The following is an 18624-nucleotide window of genomic DNA, read 5'->3' as shown; positions in this document are numbered from 1 at the left end:
CAACTGATCTCCTTTCCTTCACTCTTCTCTTCTCCAATCCACTGTACCCAGAATGTTTCCAAAACACGAATATGATTACATAACCCTACTCCTTCAAACACTTTTCCAGTGACTTTCAGAGCCACTGCCTTTTGGATTTAGGTTCAAATGACTTTTAAAAGCCTTTGTGATCTTGCCTCTGTTTCTGTGTTCCCATCTTGCAATCCTCCCTTCACATTCTACAAGCTTCACTGAATTTCTCTCAGTTTTTGACCACGTCCTACTCTGTCATGCATCAAGGTCTCCTCACGTGTTGTTTTTTCTTGTGGACACCTTCCTCTTTCCCTGCATTAATTTGGCTGAGTTATATGCATTCCATGACCATCTCTTACACATATGCACACACATAAGTATACACACCCACATCCTGTTCTCCATGAAGAAGTTTCCCTGTTCTGAGCTTCTGCAGCAGCCTCTACTACCTCTAGCATAGAACTTTCTATGCTATGTTATAAATTTTTATTTCCTCCAATAGACAGAAAGTTCAAAAAAGTTAGGAATTGTATTTCGAATTGCCTATTGAATGCCTATAAAAGTACCTGCTCCAGGGTAGCTATTACAAAGATACACAATAAAAGAACAAACAGAGAGGAAGTGCATTAATACATCCCATAGACAGCCTATTTCAAGTTACAGATGGCTTAGGTAAATAAGATTTCAAACAATAATAAACTGAATAATGCAAAGATGTGTTTGCAGGCAAATCCCTGAACAGCTTGTATTCCATATTTCTGATTTCCTAAAGAGATAGGATTCTATACTGCTGATCAAAAAGCACCTTATATGCTTTAGATACCACATTTAGTATTGGCAGAATTATATCTAGTTGTGAAATTTTGCCCTGATATAAAACTATCCTACTTGGGCTTCCCTGGTGGCGCAGTGGTTGAGAATCTGCCTGCTAATGCAGGGGACACGGGTTCGAGCCCTGGTCTGGGAAGATCCCACGTGCCGCGGAGCAACTAGGCCCGTGAGCCACAACTACTGAGCCTATGCGTCTGGAGCCTGTGCTCCGCAACAAGAGAGACCACGATAGTGAGAGGCCCGCGCACCGCGATGAAGAGTGGCCCCCGCTCGCCGCAACTAGAGAAAGCCCTATCACAGAAACGGAGACCCAACATAGCAATCAATCAATAAATAAATCTTTAAAAAAACAAACAAAAACTATCCTACTTGTTCTTGGCTCTGTGTTGCAGAGTTGCCTATGAATAATGCTAATAGCTTATTTTCTCATTCAAGATCTCTGAATTAGCTCTAATATCTTGGCAAATATTCATCTGAGATGATATATTCATATACTGTAAAGTGTGGAAAGTATAATTTGTGCCTAACTAAAAATTTTAAGACATGCTATCAAAAAGCCAATTTGTGTATGGCTGCAACTGAATAGGATTCCTTTAGGATGTGTGATTTTGAGAAGTATGTTTATTTATGGGCCTAATTGATGTTCAAAGATTATTGTAAGCTCCTTGAAGAACAGGATAATGCTTCAATTATGGTCTCTTGACAAACAGTAGGAAATCAATCAACATTGAGATAATGAAGGAGGAATAATGGCAATACAAAAATAGAAAAACATACACATATAATGACAACTAAATTAGACACCATGATCTTAAACCAAAGACACCAAATTAAGAGTTGGCAGTACTGATGTGTGTGTTCTTGTCCATCTCAACTACTGGAATCCATCTTGGTTAAAATACTTTAGTCTAAACTTACTTCTAAAAAAACAAAACAGACTTTTCTTTGATAAAGAGTCCCTTATTGTATGGAAATGTTATAGAGACTTAAGGTTTACTACTTCTTCTGAACACATAGAAGATTACATTTCCCCAAACCCAGGCGTTCAGACTGGACTGTACATCTATTTCTAGTCAATGGCTTGTAAGCAAATATAATGTGTGTTGCTTTCAGGTCAAATAATTTCAGCAAGAGACCCTCAAGTGCTTTTTCTCTCTGCTATATCAAGGAATTCCCATCATCTAGATGCTACAGCTACATCGTGGGTAGAGATTCTGTTAGTCTGTACTGCTGAGCGATGTCATGGAGGACATTTGTCCATACCTACAGGGGACTTTATTTTTTTATTGTAGTTGCTTTACAGTGTTGTGTTAGTTTCTGCTGTAGAGCAAAGCGAATCAGCCACATGTATACGTATATCCCCTCTTCCTTGGATTTCCTTCCCATGTAGGTCACCACAGAGCATCTACAGGGGACTTTAAAGGAAATAAACCTTTTGTTCTTTTAAGTCTGAGATTTGGGGATTCTTTGTTATCACAGCATAAACTATCAAGGTTAACAGAAAATGTATATCATATTAAAATTGTCCAAATGCATTAATAAACTTAACAAGGAAGAAAGTTTTCAGAAATCAAAGTGTTTTAGTTACACCTTTCTGAAACTATACTGTCTGAAAGTTCTTGGTCTAAAAAAAATGTCTTCTTGAGAATAAAGTGACTCAATGTCTCTGTAAGTCTTTAATTACCTTGATATTTAACAGATGCAGTAGAGAAGTAATATGGACAATGGATGTAGTCTTAAGCAGCTACACTAGGGAAGTACAAAAATTGGTTGCTAGTAGAGGTGACCTTTAACTAACAGAAGAATGGAATAGCACTGGTCACCTTAGGGATTTAATGTGGTTGTTTAAGAAAAGAGACTGCATGTGGAAGGTGGCCTTTGGTAGCTATTGCTGTACTTATGCTGTCAGTGATTCAGCCAACGTTGTGACTTTATGTTCCAAAAAAGTAGACCAAGATAAAATGAACTACTGTATTTTTTAACAAAATTAGAAAATGCTATTGTCAGTAGTTTAAAGCCTCAGACTGATAGGAAACTTAAATATTTCTTTTTTCCCAGATTAGAAAGCTATGATCCAAAGAATACCTTGTCAGAGGCAGATTCAAGACAAGAACCCAGGTCTCCAAATTCCTAGCCCAGGGTCCTCCCATAAATATCTAAGAATGACTAAGGATTATTTATAAATTTTGATTTTTAAAAATTATGAGTCATAAAATTCTGGCCTTAATTTTTGCTTTTTGATTCATATGGGAGATGAAACTAACCTGGCAAGAGGTAACTGTATCCCTCTTCCACCAACATCCTAACCAAGACTGAAAGAGTTGCATCATTCCTTGGTATAAACACAAGAGGCTGATGACTCTTGAGGAAATCATACATTAGGTCCCAAAGGGAACAGCAGATGAAAACGCAAGTCTGCAATTGTCTACTTAACATACACTCATCCTTCACATCTCCAGTAAAATACACACCGCCTCAAGAAATCCTTCCTTGGTCCTCCATAGTATGCAGAGCTGGTTTCATGGGCATGCAACCTGTGTAGCTGCCAAGAGTCCTATGCTTGGTCTGTTACTATCCTCAAATTCTTATTGGTTTTTGAACAAGGTGCCCTGTATTTTCATTTTGCATAGGTCTCTGCAAGTTCTACAGACAGTCCTGATAGTACGCAAATTCCCTTTGGTGTTTGTACTCATAACATCCTGTATTTCTCCCTCATGGCAAATACTTACATAATTAAATACAGTCAAGCTATCTCTTTTCATTCTTAGTAGTGTAAGTTCCATAAAAACAGGAATTGGTTTTATCTTTTTCACTGTTTTTATCCATACTGCTTAGTGGAGTTGCTGGATTAAAACAGATGCTTTGATGACCAGATGGATGAATAAGTCAATGAATTAATTAGTAATTTTGAGTAAATGAATGAATAAAAGAAACCTGGGGAAAACTTTGGGTTTGATCAGAATGGTAGACAGCTGGAGTTTTTTTGGGTACGGAAAAAAAAAGGTAGATACATAGAGTGAGAGTAAAGTACAGTGAGTTCTGAAAGCTAAAGCGAGAATTTGACACTTGTTACATGAAGAAATACAGAAGTTGTCATTAGCTTTTGATAAACATGATAACTTGTTTATTGCCTGTTTCCAGATTGAATTTTATATTCTTAAACACTCTATTCCTTCTGCTTCTTTAATAATAAAATATCATGGCATATTTTAATGCATGGTAACATTCATTTGCCATCAAATATGTCACATATTTTATTTGATTTAATCCTGAAAAAACCCTGTAATGCTGGTTCCCATTTTTCAAATAAAGAAATTGAGGCTCCAAAAGATAAAATAATTTTCTCAAGGTAATATCAGGAAAAAGGTACAGAATTTGAAAAAAGGTTTCCTTGAGAAAAATTTTCAAAATCTTCCTACTCTTTACAGATGCTCCCGTAGCTTAAGCATTTGGTTTTTAAGCAAATATTTAGCTACTTTGTATATACCAAGATTGTGTGACTAGTAGAAGAAAATCAGATTGGTAGACTGTGTTTACCACCAGCTGCATGTTCTACTTAGGACATTTTCTAGATGAACTAAGTCTCAAAGAGCTTGAAGCACGTCTTTAGAAACATTCACTTTCTGTCAGACTCTTGGAAAAAGGTAAGAAGTTGAGACTAATTTATCACTCAAAGGTATTCCATTTACAAATACAATAACTTTTTAGAGAAAACTGAAGGAAAGAGAAAAGATTTATGGCCAGAGCAAAAGATTATGGCCAGATAAGCAAAAGAACTTATCTTTCCTAAGTACTAAAATACTTAAAGAAAATTGACCTCCAATTAAGAAAACAAGACATAGCAGTTTTATTTGACCATAATTTCATCTAATTGAATCATATAATAATAAAATGTGCAGATCCCATCATATTGAGATAGCTCTTAAAAACAGAAAAATAGCTTCCGAGTAAATGTGCATGCTTACCACTACCCAAAAGCCTGTTATTGATAGTTATATCATTATTACTATAACCAACCTTTAACTGAATTTTTATTATGTTGTCTTCACTCAGTGTAGACACTACTTGTAGTCCTGCTACCAAGAAAAAAGGAAGTCACCTGGGGTCTTCAGTGGGTAAAAAAATCAACAGGATGTGAAAGTTGGATGAAAAATCTAGTTCTTCTACAGAAATATAAAATCCTCACTTCATTCCATACAAAGTAAATCCAGCCTTATTGAAGGGGTACATATAAAAAATGAAAACATGAAATCACTAGGTTAAGAGTATGGGTTTGAGGATCAGAAAACTGGGGATTTCATATCAGCTTCATTGTTTTATTAGCTGTGTGATGTTGAACAACATCTTTACCTCAGTCTCTTAATCTGTAAGACGAGAATATATTTTATAAAGTTGGAAGGGACTAAAGGATATAATGCATGTAATGTTATTAGTACTTTCCATAGGCATATAGTTAAAGGTACAGTAATGTCAACATCACTGTTATATCAATATGGATCTCCTTGCATAGATCACTTTGTCGGTTATAATGTAGCATATTTAAAGAGAAATACTAGATGAGAAATGCCACTGAGTTTGAATTTGAATATTGAAAAGATTATCTAAATAAATCAAGAAAAAGTCAATTTTTCTACCTGATGTTATTACCGCATACATGCATACGTGGTTTCACTTTATGACAGAATTTACATATAGTGACAATCACAATTATTAAGTGCGCAATTTGATGGTTTTGACAAATGTATAAACCTACATAACCAATAATTCTGCAAAGAGCATGTGGAATATTTCATCATCCCAGAAAGTTTCCTCATAGCCCTTCCCGTCAATCTCTACCCTCCAAAGAAAAGCACTGTTTTTATTATCACAATGGCTTACTTTTGCCTGTTCACAAATTTAATATAAATGGATTCACACATTATGTGCTCCTTTTTGAACGAAGCTCTTTTTTGAATGAACTTCTTCTCCTCAACGTAATATAACCCCACAGATAAATCTCAAGAACGTCTATCAGTAGTTTATCCTTTTTGTTATATGTCGTGCTATTCCATTATATGAATATACCACAATCTGTTTACTCATTCCCCTACTAATACTAATAGAGATTTTGTTTTTTCTAGTTTCTTTTCCTTGAATTCCTTAAACACACTTACAATGGGCTTTGTAAATTCCTAGTTTTCTAATCCCATCAGATGGTCTATCTATATTGATGACTGTTTGTCATATTTTCCTGCTTCTTCACATGCTTACCAGTTTTTATTGTATATTTGGATAATATGGATAATACATTGGGGCCATCTGGGTCATAATGGTCTTCATCCAGACCGTATTGTGTTTCAGTCAGACAGTTACATTCCTAGCAAATCATTTTCATCGTTTCATGCTTTTGTTCTTCCTCAGCAATTATGGAAATTTCACATATACAAAGCTTAAGAATCACACAAAGAAAACTCATAAACCACCATCTAGATTCTACAATTGTCAACACTTTGCTATGTTCATTTGATTACATGTATTCATCTATTCATACATTTTGATGCTTTTCAAAGTGAGTTGCAAACATCACTACCCTTCACACCTAAAGCATTTAGCATGTCAGATTTTTTATTCTTTATTAATATGGATCTATATTGATTGTGTCCTTAGTCCTGAGAGCATAGCCCCTACTGTAGGCTGTGGTCCTTACTCTCAAAGTGGTGATTTTCTATAGCCTCAACTGCATGCCTGAGGTTCTCACCAAGAACCTGGTTGGGATATAATTCTAAGGTCTCCCAGCACTGCATGACCTCTGGTGTCTCTGTTCACCTTCTTCATGGAGTCTTGCTCTGTGTATGTTCAGCACAGCCCAGTCCTCGAGCAATTCTCCCTCATGCAGACATCTGGGGGTCCCTCTCTACCCAGCTCTCTTCTTTCTGTACAATGCTCGACAAATACCAGCAATTTTACCACCCTAGAACTTAACTACCCTTACACTTTAAAGTGAACCCTGTGTTCTGCTTAGACTTCAACTCCCTGTGTCAATGGCTAGAATAATACTGCCCAAAAGAACTTTCTGTGATGAAAATATTCTATATCTGCACTGTTCAATATGGAAACTACTACCCATAAAGTTACTGAGCACTAGCAATGTGACCTGTTTGAAGAACTGGATTTATAATTTTAATTTTAATTAATTTTAACTTTAATTATCACATATGGTTAATGGGTACCATATTGGACAGTGCTAGAAAATGTCCCCAAGGAGAGAACAAGAAAATGTGGGGCTCTCATCCAGTATTTGCCTTCTCTCAAGGTTCACATTTCTTTGTGGCCTATTGGTCAACATCTGAAAAGAATTACCTTATTGTGATGTCCAGTTTTGTGTGTGTTGTTTTTTTTTTTTACTGGAAAAAGACAAATCTAATACAATTATTCAATTATGCTTAGGACTATATTGGCTTTTGTTTACCTGAAAAATATGAATTAATTCAGCTAAATATGCAATGCTGATTGCCTAGTAAAATAAATAGTAGAAAAAGAATGGAATGTCTCCATCAGAACTGCGCCAGGTCAGATAGCTTTACATGCATTCCTGTGACTTGTATTATCTGACTCCTCACATGGTGCATTTTATCTTTTGTGTAGGGTCTGGGCAGTCTTATACTTTCTAGTGACTCCAACTTAGCCTTAAAGAGTGATTCCACAAAAATGGGTTTAGATAAAGCTGTATTCAAGGAACAAGCAAAAGCAAAATAAAGTCAAATGGCTGCGTCATCACTTGGCCTCAACAAAGGAGACCACAACTGCAGTCCAGGTTGAAGCTGGTTCCATGAGCTTCCTTTGTGCTCTTAGGTCCTGTGAGAACTTGAGGCAGCCTTTCATGTCTGTGACCCTAGTTCCCAGCACAGAACATCATCCATAGTACATCAATAAACATATGCTAAATGAACAAGTAAAAAGATACTCATTCCATCTGTGGCTTTAAGTAGACTGGTTAAGAAGGAGCAGGAAGTGTTAACTTAAAGCCTTATTTTCTTCTCAGGTTGGTGAGAATGGAAGAAAGTTGCAGAACACCTTACCACTGAAAGCAGATGGCAGGAATCACAGAAAAGAGGAATTGTTCTCAAGACTGATTGCTCAAACTTATGCGCATAGAGTGCCAGTCTTGACCTTCAACAGACACATAGAATTTCACACAGTGAATGCAACATCTCATGCATTGGATGATAAAGATGTTGCTTTCACTTCAAAATGCAGTCTTTCTTAGAAAAATTCACTTTTAAGCCCAAAGATGTGGATATATACCAGAGAAAGCTATCTTCAAGCAGCCAATTATTCTATTCTCTCATACGTTTATGGTGTTACTCATTAAGTTTGCCATTTGTACAATGACCTAAACCCAGAGTGCATGCACAGCATTAATAAAATGTTCTATCCATTTTTTGTTTAGCTCTTCTACTTAATTTTCTTGCCATTGCACATTTTGCTTAATTCAATCGGATGCATGGTTTCTTGTTTAGGTCTCCACAAAATGACTGAGTCCCTCTGCAATTATAAGTAATCCTACAAAGAAACGAATCAAGACTCAGTTATGGAGTGTGTTAGGTGTAAGCTACGCTGTGACTGGGAATACATCTCTACCAGTTCAGTGCCACGTGAAGGAAGATGGGGACTCGATATGAATTCGATTTCAACCAGCTCACACAGGGAAGCATTTTCCACATTTCACTCTACTTTCAAATGTAGCAAGCTATCTTAGAATATATATTTTTAATAAAAATATGCTTCTAGTGCTGAAATTGTTCCTTTGTCAAAAAAGTCACTGCTATATTTGACTGCTTTATTACTTACAATCTATTTTGTCATTTTTATATTAAATTCAAAATAATACTCAAAGTAATGAACATGCACATAATTTTGTGCCATTTTCCATTCTTTCTACCAAGAATTTTTGGAGTTAGCTCTACTATAATTCTTCTGTATAAGGTGAAATGTCAATTTTCGAATTGCAACTACCTAGAGAGCTCCCTTCTACGATAAAGAAATTTCACAAACACCACACATTACTTTTTAGATTTAGTTTTAGTTTCCAACCTTCAAGCTCATGTATTTCTTTCTTTACTGTCACTGATAACTTTCTTTTGTACATTAATGTCTGGAGTTAGTTGCTAAATTTTGACTATAGCTGGAAGTTAGATTTTTCAAGCATACCTGATAAATATGATTTAGTATTTGAATTGCTGATTCAAGTGTTTTACTGTTAGGAGACTATCTCTGTAAATTTAGTAAATCCTGCAATGCCTAAATATTTGGCAAAAGAGATTTCTAAGATGATTTAGAAAAATAACAGAAAATAGATCATACCAACAATTAATCAATTGTTTCTTAGGGAGAGGAAATACAAAGAAACCCCATCCAATCAGCGGCACTGATTGTGCTAGAGCTAATAGCCTAGAGAAGCAAGCTGACTTTTGGTTGTAGAAAAAGAAAAGAATTGCATTTGACATCTAAAGATGTAGTTAACTTTATGAAGAGAGGTTCAAGTGGATTATGAATGGTTATTACTAATCCAAACACACTCTTTCCTGACATGCCCTCTCCCTCAAGAATACAAGTACATAATTAATGTGATAGCAACACATTTTGTTTAGATGAGGGTGAAAAAGCATGGTTTTACATCTTGTCTTATTATCTCACAGACACACTAACTTGATAACTCCTTGCAAAGGAGCGTTCATCCTTTTCTAGCTTGACTGCCCCCAAGACTATTCCTGCTAGAGCTTTAATGAACTCCTCTTCAGCTTACAGAGAAACAAATACAAGTAGCCTTTGAAGGAATTAGATCAACTGCTCATTAGCAAAAGTAACACTAGGTATGTGGGATCCAATAAGGTTTTTTCTTCTTTTTTCCTATAATCCCCTGCTCTTGTTTGGTACTAAGTTTCAGAAGATTTCTTGACTTTAATTTGGCAACCCTTTGTTCCCAGTCTGTAACTTCTGACTTTCTTTTTCACATATACCATTCCCAAAATATTTCTTCACATATAAGATGGATCTTCTCTCATTGTAGTGGGGATGTTAAACTAGTTTAGAAACTATCTTTGATGATTCTTTGTCTTGCCTGAGATTCTGTTCTCTGCTCCTAACCTATTCAAGCCTACTTATCTCTTGTCCCTTGTCTGTTGCACCATTTGAAATTAGGATAATTTGACAAGGTTTTTAAAAATATATATAATACATATTTTAACATTATACGTATTTTTAAAATAAAATAGAAGGAAACAAAAACATCAAAGTACCAAAAGCCTTATGAGAGAACCCTCCAGCCCTTGTCTGCACATCCTGCTTTTCAAAAGGCAAATTTGATGAGGATCTCTATCTGTTGAGACCCCTCCATGGATTTCCATAGCCCACAGGACAAGTTGAACATTCCTTACCGTGGCAAACTGAGCTCTTCATCATCAAGCTCCTTCCAAATTACTCTATACAATCTCAGAATTCTAATGCAATTGTTCCCAAACTTGAGCAATTGAGTAATACCTACTCTCATGTGAATCTCCTTTGTTTTTATATAAAACCCTAGGCAGCATGCTCTGCTATTATGACTGCATAGGTCTAAAATAGGTCCCCCAAATTTGTATTTTTAACATTCACTCTGGGAGATTCGGGTGCAAGTGGCTGCCAATCCAGTCTAAGAATTACTTCTCTTGGCCTCGTCACAACTGGCTCTATTTTACCACTCTGATTTCACACATTCTATTTCCTCTATAAGGAAAGCACTACTCAGCTTTCAAAAACATATTCGTAATAATCCTTCAAGACTAAAATATCAGCATTGATAAAATTTGCTTGAAGATACAGAGGAAAAAAAATTTAGGAAGGTTTCTCTTACCTTTAAAAAAGGTTTCTCTTATCATACGAACCGACTCCTTTAAAAATCTAGAATAAAAACAAAGGAAATACTTCTAAGAACATCCATTTTTGTTTTAATAATCTTTTTGAATTTACATCTCTTTTCTTAGAGGCCCCAATGCTGCATCAGGCACAGTAGAGGGAAAAATAGTAGAAAAGAGTCATAGTCTTAAGGAACCCATTACCAAGGATTAAGACAAAGTATCCTAGAGAATAGAAATGTACTTAGTTAATGCCTAAGCTTTATGTTATACATCTGTCTTAAGTCAGGGTTCTCTGGAGAAATACAACTAATAGGAAATATATAGTATCTCTCATATGTATATGAGAGAAAGCACACGGGCAAGCACATTCAGTGGGCCAAAGACAAACTGATCCGTAAAAAAGGTAGAAAGCAATTATGGTAAATTTACCCAGACTACATCAGGGAAAATTGAAGATCCAGAGATGTCCATGGTAAAGCTTGATAAGATAGAACATGACAATCATACAAACATACTAGACCTGGATGCAGAGATGAGAAATGGAGTTTGGTAAGGGTTGGTGAGGGAGGGAGTAAAAAAGAAAAAGAACAAAGTCTTCTGCACATTTTTTAATCAGGTTTTTTTTTTTATTGAGTTGGATAAGCTCTTTATATATTTTGGATATTAACCCCTTATCAGACATATCATTTACAAATATCTTCTCCTATCCAGTAGGTTGTCTGTTTTTTTGATGGTTTCCTTTGCTCTGGAAAAGCTTTTATGTTTAATTAGGTCCCATTTGTTTATTTTTGCTTTTGTTTCCCTTGCCTGAGGAGACAGATCCAAAAGAATATTGCTAAAACTTATTTATGTCAGAGTGTACTGCTTATGTTTTCTTCTAGCAGTTTTGAGGTTTCTGGTCTCAGACTTATGTCTTTAATCCATTTTGAGCAGAAGATCTGAATAGACATTTTTCCAAATGACATACAGTTGGCCAACAGGCACATGAAAATATGTTCAACATCACTCATCATCAGGGAAATGCAAATCAAAACCGCAGTGAGATATCACCTCACACCCATCAGAATGGCTATTATCAAAAAGACAAGAAGTAAAAAGTGTTGATGAGGATGCAGAGTAAAGACTACCCTGGGGCTTCCCTGGTGGCGCAGTGGTTGAGAGTCTGCCTGCCAATGCAGGGGACACAGGTTCGAGCCCTGGTCTGGGAAGATCCCACATGCCGCGGAGCAACTAGGCCCGTGAGCCACAACTACTGAGCCTGTGCGTCTGGAGCCTGTGCCCCACAACAAGTGAGGCCGCGATAGTGAAAGGCCCGCGCACCACGATGAAGAGTGGCCCCCACTTGCTGCAACTAGAGAAAGCCCTCACACGAAACGAAGACCCAACACAGCCAAAAATAAATAAATAAAAAATCCTTCCCTCTAAAAGAAAAGACTACCCTGGTGTACTGCTGGTGGGAATGTAAATTGGTGCAGCCACTATGGAAAACAGTATAGAGGTTTCTCAAAAAACTAAAAATAGAACTACCATATGACCTAGCAATTCCACTCCTGGGTATATATTTGAAGAGAATGAAAACAATAATTCAAAAAGATACATACACCCCAATGTTTATAGTAGTATTATTTACAATAGCCAAGATATGGAAGTAGCCTAAGTGTCCATTAAGAGATGAATGGCTAAAAAAGATTTGGTGTATAATAATATATATATATATATATTTTATATATATATATATATATATACACACACATACACACCTATATCTGTGTATACACACACACACACACACAGGATGGAATATTACTCAGCCATAAAAAAATGCAATTTTAACATTTGTAATAACATGGATGGACATGGAGGGTATTATGCTTAGTGAAGTCAGACAGAGAAAGACAAATATGCATGTTTTCACTTATGTATGGGATCTAAATTTTTTTTTTTAATGAATGAATATAACAAAAGCAGAAACAGACTCAGATACAGAAACCAAACAAGTGGTTACCAGTGGGAAGAGGGGTGGGGGAGGGGCAAGATGGGGGAGGGGGTTTAAGAGATACAACTAGTAGGTGTAAAATAAGGGATGTAATGTATAGTACAGGGAATATAACCAATATTTTATAATAACTTTAAATGGAATATAATCTATAAAATTTCAATTCATTATGTTGTACACTTGAAACTAATACTGTAAATCAACGATACTTCAATTAAAAAAAAGAACTCGAAAAAAGATAAGAATAAGGAGGAGAAGGGAAAAATGAAAGAAGGGAGATAGAAGGAGGAAAGAAAGGAGAAAGGGAAATATAATGTACAAAATACGGATAGAGACAGTTGAGGAAAAACATAGCCCAAGGAAAGGAAGTAATTTAAGCAATGCTTAAAATTCTAGACCAACTTTAAAAGAATGAGACGAAGATTTTTACGAAGTTTAAAAAGAGATCAGGGGGCTTCCCTGTTGGCGCAGTCATTAAGAATCCACCTGCCAAGGCAGGGAACACAGGTTCAGTCCCTGGTCCGGGAAGATCCCACATGCCGTGGAGCAACTAAGCCCGTGCACCACAACTACTGAGCCTGTGCTCTAAAGCCCACGAGCCACAACTACTGAGCCCACGCACCACAACTACTGAAGCCTGCACGTCTAGAGAATGTGCTCCACTACAAGAGACTCCACTGCAATGAGAAGCCTGAGCACTGCAACGAAGAGTAGGCCCCGCTCGCTGCAACTAGAGAAAAGCCTGCGCGCAGCAATGAAATAAAATAAATAAAATAAAATAAAATAAACTTTAAAATAAATAAATTTAAAAAAATAAAAATAAAAAGAGATCAAAGATGACTTGACTTTAACCACAGAGTTACACAAAAAGTCAGATGGCAAAGCTAAGGAAATGTTTAAAGTAATCCTATCAGAATAAACAAGAAAAAAAATTTTAGAGACTGGCGCGTCTCAAAGTGTAATTAACGTTATAGATAAAAGGCTGAGATGGACATATATGCAGAGAAAAATGACCCAGATTAAAGCAATTAGAAAAAAGATGATATAAATTGGGGATAAATATCTATGTGTGTATATATTGCAGGAAATTTCCCCTGATATCAAGAATTTAGTGAGGGAGGGAGAGAAGATGGCGGAAGAGTAAGACGCGGAGATCACCTTCCTTCCCACAGATACAGTAGAAATACATCTACAAGTGGAACTGCTCCTACAGAACACCCACTGAACGCTGGCAGAAAACGTCAAACCTCCCAAAGGCAAGAAACTCCCCCGGTACTTGGGTAGGGCAAAAGAAAAAAGAAATAACAGAGACAAAAGAATAGGGACGGCACCTGCACCAGTGGGAGGGAGCTGTGAAGGAGGAAAGATTTCCACGCACTAGGAAGCCCCTTCGCGGGCAGAGACTGCGGGTGGCAGAGGGGGGAAGCTTCGGAGTCATGGAGGAGAGCGGAGCCACAGGGGTGCGGAGGGCAAAGCGGAGAGATTCCCGCACAGAGGCTCGGCGCTGACCAGCACTCACCAGCCTGAGAGGCTTGTCTGCTCAGCCACCGGGGCGGGCGGGGCTGGGAGCTGAGGCTCGGGCTTCGGTGGGATCGCAGGGAGAGGACTGGGGTTGGCGGCGTGAACACAGCCTGAAGGGGTTAGTGCACCACAGCTAGCCGGGAGGGAGTCCGGGAAAAAGTCTGCAGCTGCCGAAGAGGCAAGAGACTTTTTCTTCCCTCTTTGTTTCCTGGTGCGCGAGGAGAGGGGATTCAGAGCGCCGCCTAAACGAACTTCAGAGACGGGCGCGAGCCGCGGCTATCAGCGCGGATCCCACAGCAACAGGGGCGCAGAGGGAAAAACGGAGAGATTCCCGCACAGAGGCTCGGCGCCGAGCAGCGCTCACCAGCCCGAGAGGCTTGTCTGCTCACCCGCCGGGGCGGGCGGGGCTGGGAGCAGAGGCTCGGGCTTCGGTGGGATCGCAGGGAGAGGACTGGGGTTGGCGGCGTGAACACAGCCTGAAGGGGTTAGCGCACCACAGCTGGCTGGGAGGGAGACCGGGAAAAAGTCTGCAGCTGCCGAAGAGGCAAGAGACTTCTTCTTGCCTCTTTGTTTCGCGGCGCGCAAGGAGAGGGGATTCAGAGCGCCGCCTAAACGAACTCCAGAGACTGGCGCGAGCCGCGGCTATCAGCGCGGACCCCAGAGACGGGCGTGAGACGCTGGGGCTGCTGCTGCCGCCTCCAAAAAGCCTGTGTGCGAGCACAGGTCACTCTCCACACCGCCCCTCCCGGGAGCCCGTGCAGCCCGCCACTGCCAGCGTCCCGTGATCCGGGGACAACTTCCCCGGGAGAACGCACTGCGCGCCTCAGGCTGCTGCAACGTCACGCCAGCCTCTGCCGCCGCAGGCTCGCCCCGCCTCCTCTGTACCCCTCCCTCCCCGCGGCCTGGGTGAGCCAGAGCCCCCGAAGCAGCTGCTCCTTTAACCCCGTCCTGTCTGGGCGGGGAACAGACGCCCTCAGGCGACCTACACGCAGAGGCGGGTCCAAATCCAAAGCTGATCCCCAGGAGCTGTGCGAACAGAGACGAGGAGGGGAAATCTCTCCCAGCAGCCTCAGAAGCAGCGGATTAAAACTCCACAAACAACTTGATGTGCCTGCATCTGTTGAATACCTGAATAGACAAAGAATCATCCCAAATTCAGGAGGTGGACTTTGGGAGCAGGATATATTAATTTTTCCCCTTTTCCTTTTTTTTTGTGAGTGTATATGTATATGCTTCTGGGGGAGATTTTGTCTGTATAGCTTTGCTTTATAATAGCTTTATTTTACTTCACTATATTATAGCCTCTTTCTTTCTTTCTTTCTATTTTTTCTCCCTTTTACTCTGAGCCGTGTGGACGAAAGGCTCTTGGTGCTTCAGCCAGGCATCAGGGCCGTACCTCGGAGGTGGGAGAGCCAACTTCAGGACACTGGTCCACAAGAGACCTCCCAGCTCCACGTAATACCAAACGGCAAAAATCTCTCAGAGATCTCCATCTCAACATCAAGACCCAGCATCACTCAATGACCAGCAAGCTACAGTGCTGAACACCCTATGCCAAACAACTAGCAAGACAGGAACACAGCCCCATCCATTAGCAGAGAGGCTGCCTAAAATCATAATAAGGCCACAGACACCCCAAAATACACCACCAGACGTGGACGTGCCCACCAGAAAGACAAGATCCAGCCTCATCCACCAGAGCTCAGGCACTAATTCCCTCCACCAGGAAGCCTACACAACCCACTGAACCAACATTAGCCACTGGGGACAGATACCAAAAACAACGGGAACTACGAACCTGCAACCTGTGATAAGGAGACCCCAAACACAGTAAGATAAGCAAAATGAGACGACAGAAAAACACACAGCAGATGAAGGAGCAAGGTCAAAATACACTAGACTTAACAAATGAAGAGGAAATAGGTAGTCTACCTGAAAAAGAATTCAGAATAATGATAGTAAGGATGATCCAAAATCTTGGAAATAGAATAGACAAAATGCAAGAAACATTTAACAAGGACGTAGAAGAACTAAAGAGGAACCAAGCAATGATGAAAAACACAATAAATGAAATTAAAAATACTCTAGATGGGATCAATAGCAGAATAACTGAGGCAGAAGAAAGGATAAGTGATCTGGAAGATAAAATGGTGGAAATAACTACTGCAGAGCAGGATAAAGAAAAAAGAATGAAAAGAACTGAGGACAGTCTCAGAGACCTCTGGGACAACATTAAACGCACCAACATTCGAATTATAGGGGTCCCAGAAGAAGAAGAGAAAAAGAAAGGGACTGAGAAAATATTTGAAGAGATTATAGTTGAAAACTTCCCTAATATGGGAAAGGAAATAGTTAATCAAGTCCTGGAAGCACAGAGAGTCCCATACAGGATAAACCCAAGGAGAAACACGCCAAGACACATATTAATCAAACTGTCAAAAATTAAATATAAGGAAAACATATTAAAGGCAGCAAGGGAAAAAAAACAAATAACACACAAGGGAATCCCCATAAGGCTAACATCTGATCTTTCAGCAGAAACTCTTCAAGCCAGAAGGGAGGGGCAGGATATACTTAAAGTGATGAAGGAGAAGAGCCTACAACCAAGATTACTCTACCCAGCAAGGATCTCATTCATATGTGATGGAGAAATTAAAACCTTTACAGACAAGCAAAAGCTGAGAGAGTTCAGCACCACCAAACCAGCTTTACAACAAATGCTAAAGGAACTTCTCTAGGCAAGAAACACAAGAGAAGGAAAACACCTACAATAACAAACCCAAAACATTTAAGAAAATGGGAATAGGAACATACATATCGATAATTACCTTGAATGTAAATGGATTAAATGCTCCCACCAAAAGACACAGGTTGGCTGAATGGATACAAAAACAAGACCCATATATATGCTGTCTACAAGAGACCCACTTCAGACCTAGGGACACATACAGACTGAAAGTGAGGGGATGGAAAAAGATATTCCATGCAAATGGAAATCAAAAGAAAGCTGGAGTAGCAATTCTCATATCAGACAAAATAGACTTTAAAATAAAGACTATTACAAGAGACAAGGACACTATATAATGATCAAGGGATCGATCCAAGAGGAAGGTATAACAATTGTAAATATTTATGCACCCAACATAGGAGCACCTCAATACATAAGGCAAATACTAACAGCCATAAAAGGGGAAATCGACAGCAACACAATCATAGTAGGGGACTTTAACACCCCACTTTCACCAATGGACAGATCATCCAAAATGAAAATAAATAAGGAAACACAAGCTTTAAATGATACATTAAACAAGATGGACTTAATTGATATTTATAGGACATTCCACCCAAAAACAACAGAATACACATTTTTCTCAAGTGCTCATGGAACATTCTCCAGGATAGATCATATCTTGGGTCACAAATCAAGCCTTGGTAAATTTAAGAAAATTGAAATCGTATCAAGTATCTTTTCCGACCACAACGCTATGAGACTAGATATCAATTACAGGAAAAGATCTGTAAAAAATACAAACACATGGAGGCTACACAATACACTACTTAATAACGAAGTGATCACTGAAGAAATCAAAGGGGAAATCAAAAAATACCTAGAAACAAATGACAATGGAGATACGACGACCCAAAACCTATGGGACGCAGCAAAAGCAGTGATAAGAGGGAAGTTTATAGCAATACAAGCCTACCTCAAGAAACAGGAAACATCTCGAATAAACAACCTAACCTTGCACCTAAAGCAATTAGAGAAAGAAGAACAAAAAAACCCCAAAGCCAGCAGAAGGAAAGAAATTATAAAGATCAGGTCAGAAATAAATGAAAAAGAAATGAAGGAAACAATAGCAAAAATCAATGAAACTAAAAGCTGGTTCTTTGAGAAGATAAACAAAATTGATAAACCATTAGCCAGACTCTTCAAGAGAAAAAGGGAGAAGACTCAAATCAATAGAATTAGAAATGAAAAAGGAGAAGTAACCACTGACACTGCAGAAATACGAAAGATAATGAGAGATTACTACAAGCAACTCTATGCCAATAAAATGGACAACCTGGAAGAAATGGACAGATTCTTAGAAATGCACAAACTGCCGAGACTGAACCAGGAAGAAATAGAAAATATGAACAGACCAATCACAAGCACTGAAATTGAAACTGTGATTAAAAACCTTCCAACAAACAAAAGCCCAGGACCAGATGGCTTCACAGGTGAATTCTATCAAACATTTAGAGAAGAGCTAACACCTATCCTTCTCAAACTCTTCCAAAATATTGCAGAGGGAGGAACACTCCCAAACTCATTCTACGAGGCCACCATCACCCTGATACCAAAACCAGACAAAGATGTCACAAAGAAAGAAAACTACAGGCCAATAT

This window comes from Balaenoptera musculus, chromosome 8 (assembly GCF_009873245.2).
Source record: "Balaenoptera musculus isolate JJ_BM4_2016_0621 chromosome 8, mBalMus1.pri.v3, whole genome shotgun sequence".
NCBI lineage: Eukaryota > Metazoa > Chordata > Mammalia > Artiodactyla > Balaenopteridae > Balaenoptera > Balaenoptera musculus.
This window is presented reverse-complemented; position numbering follows the sequence as displayed.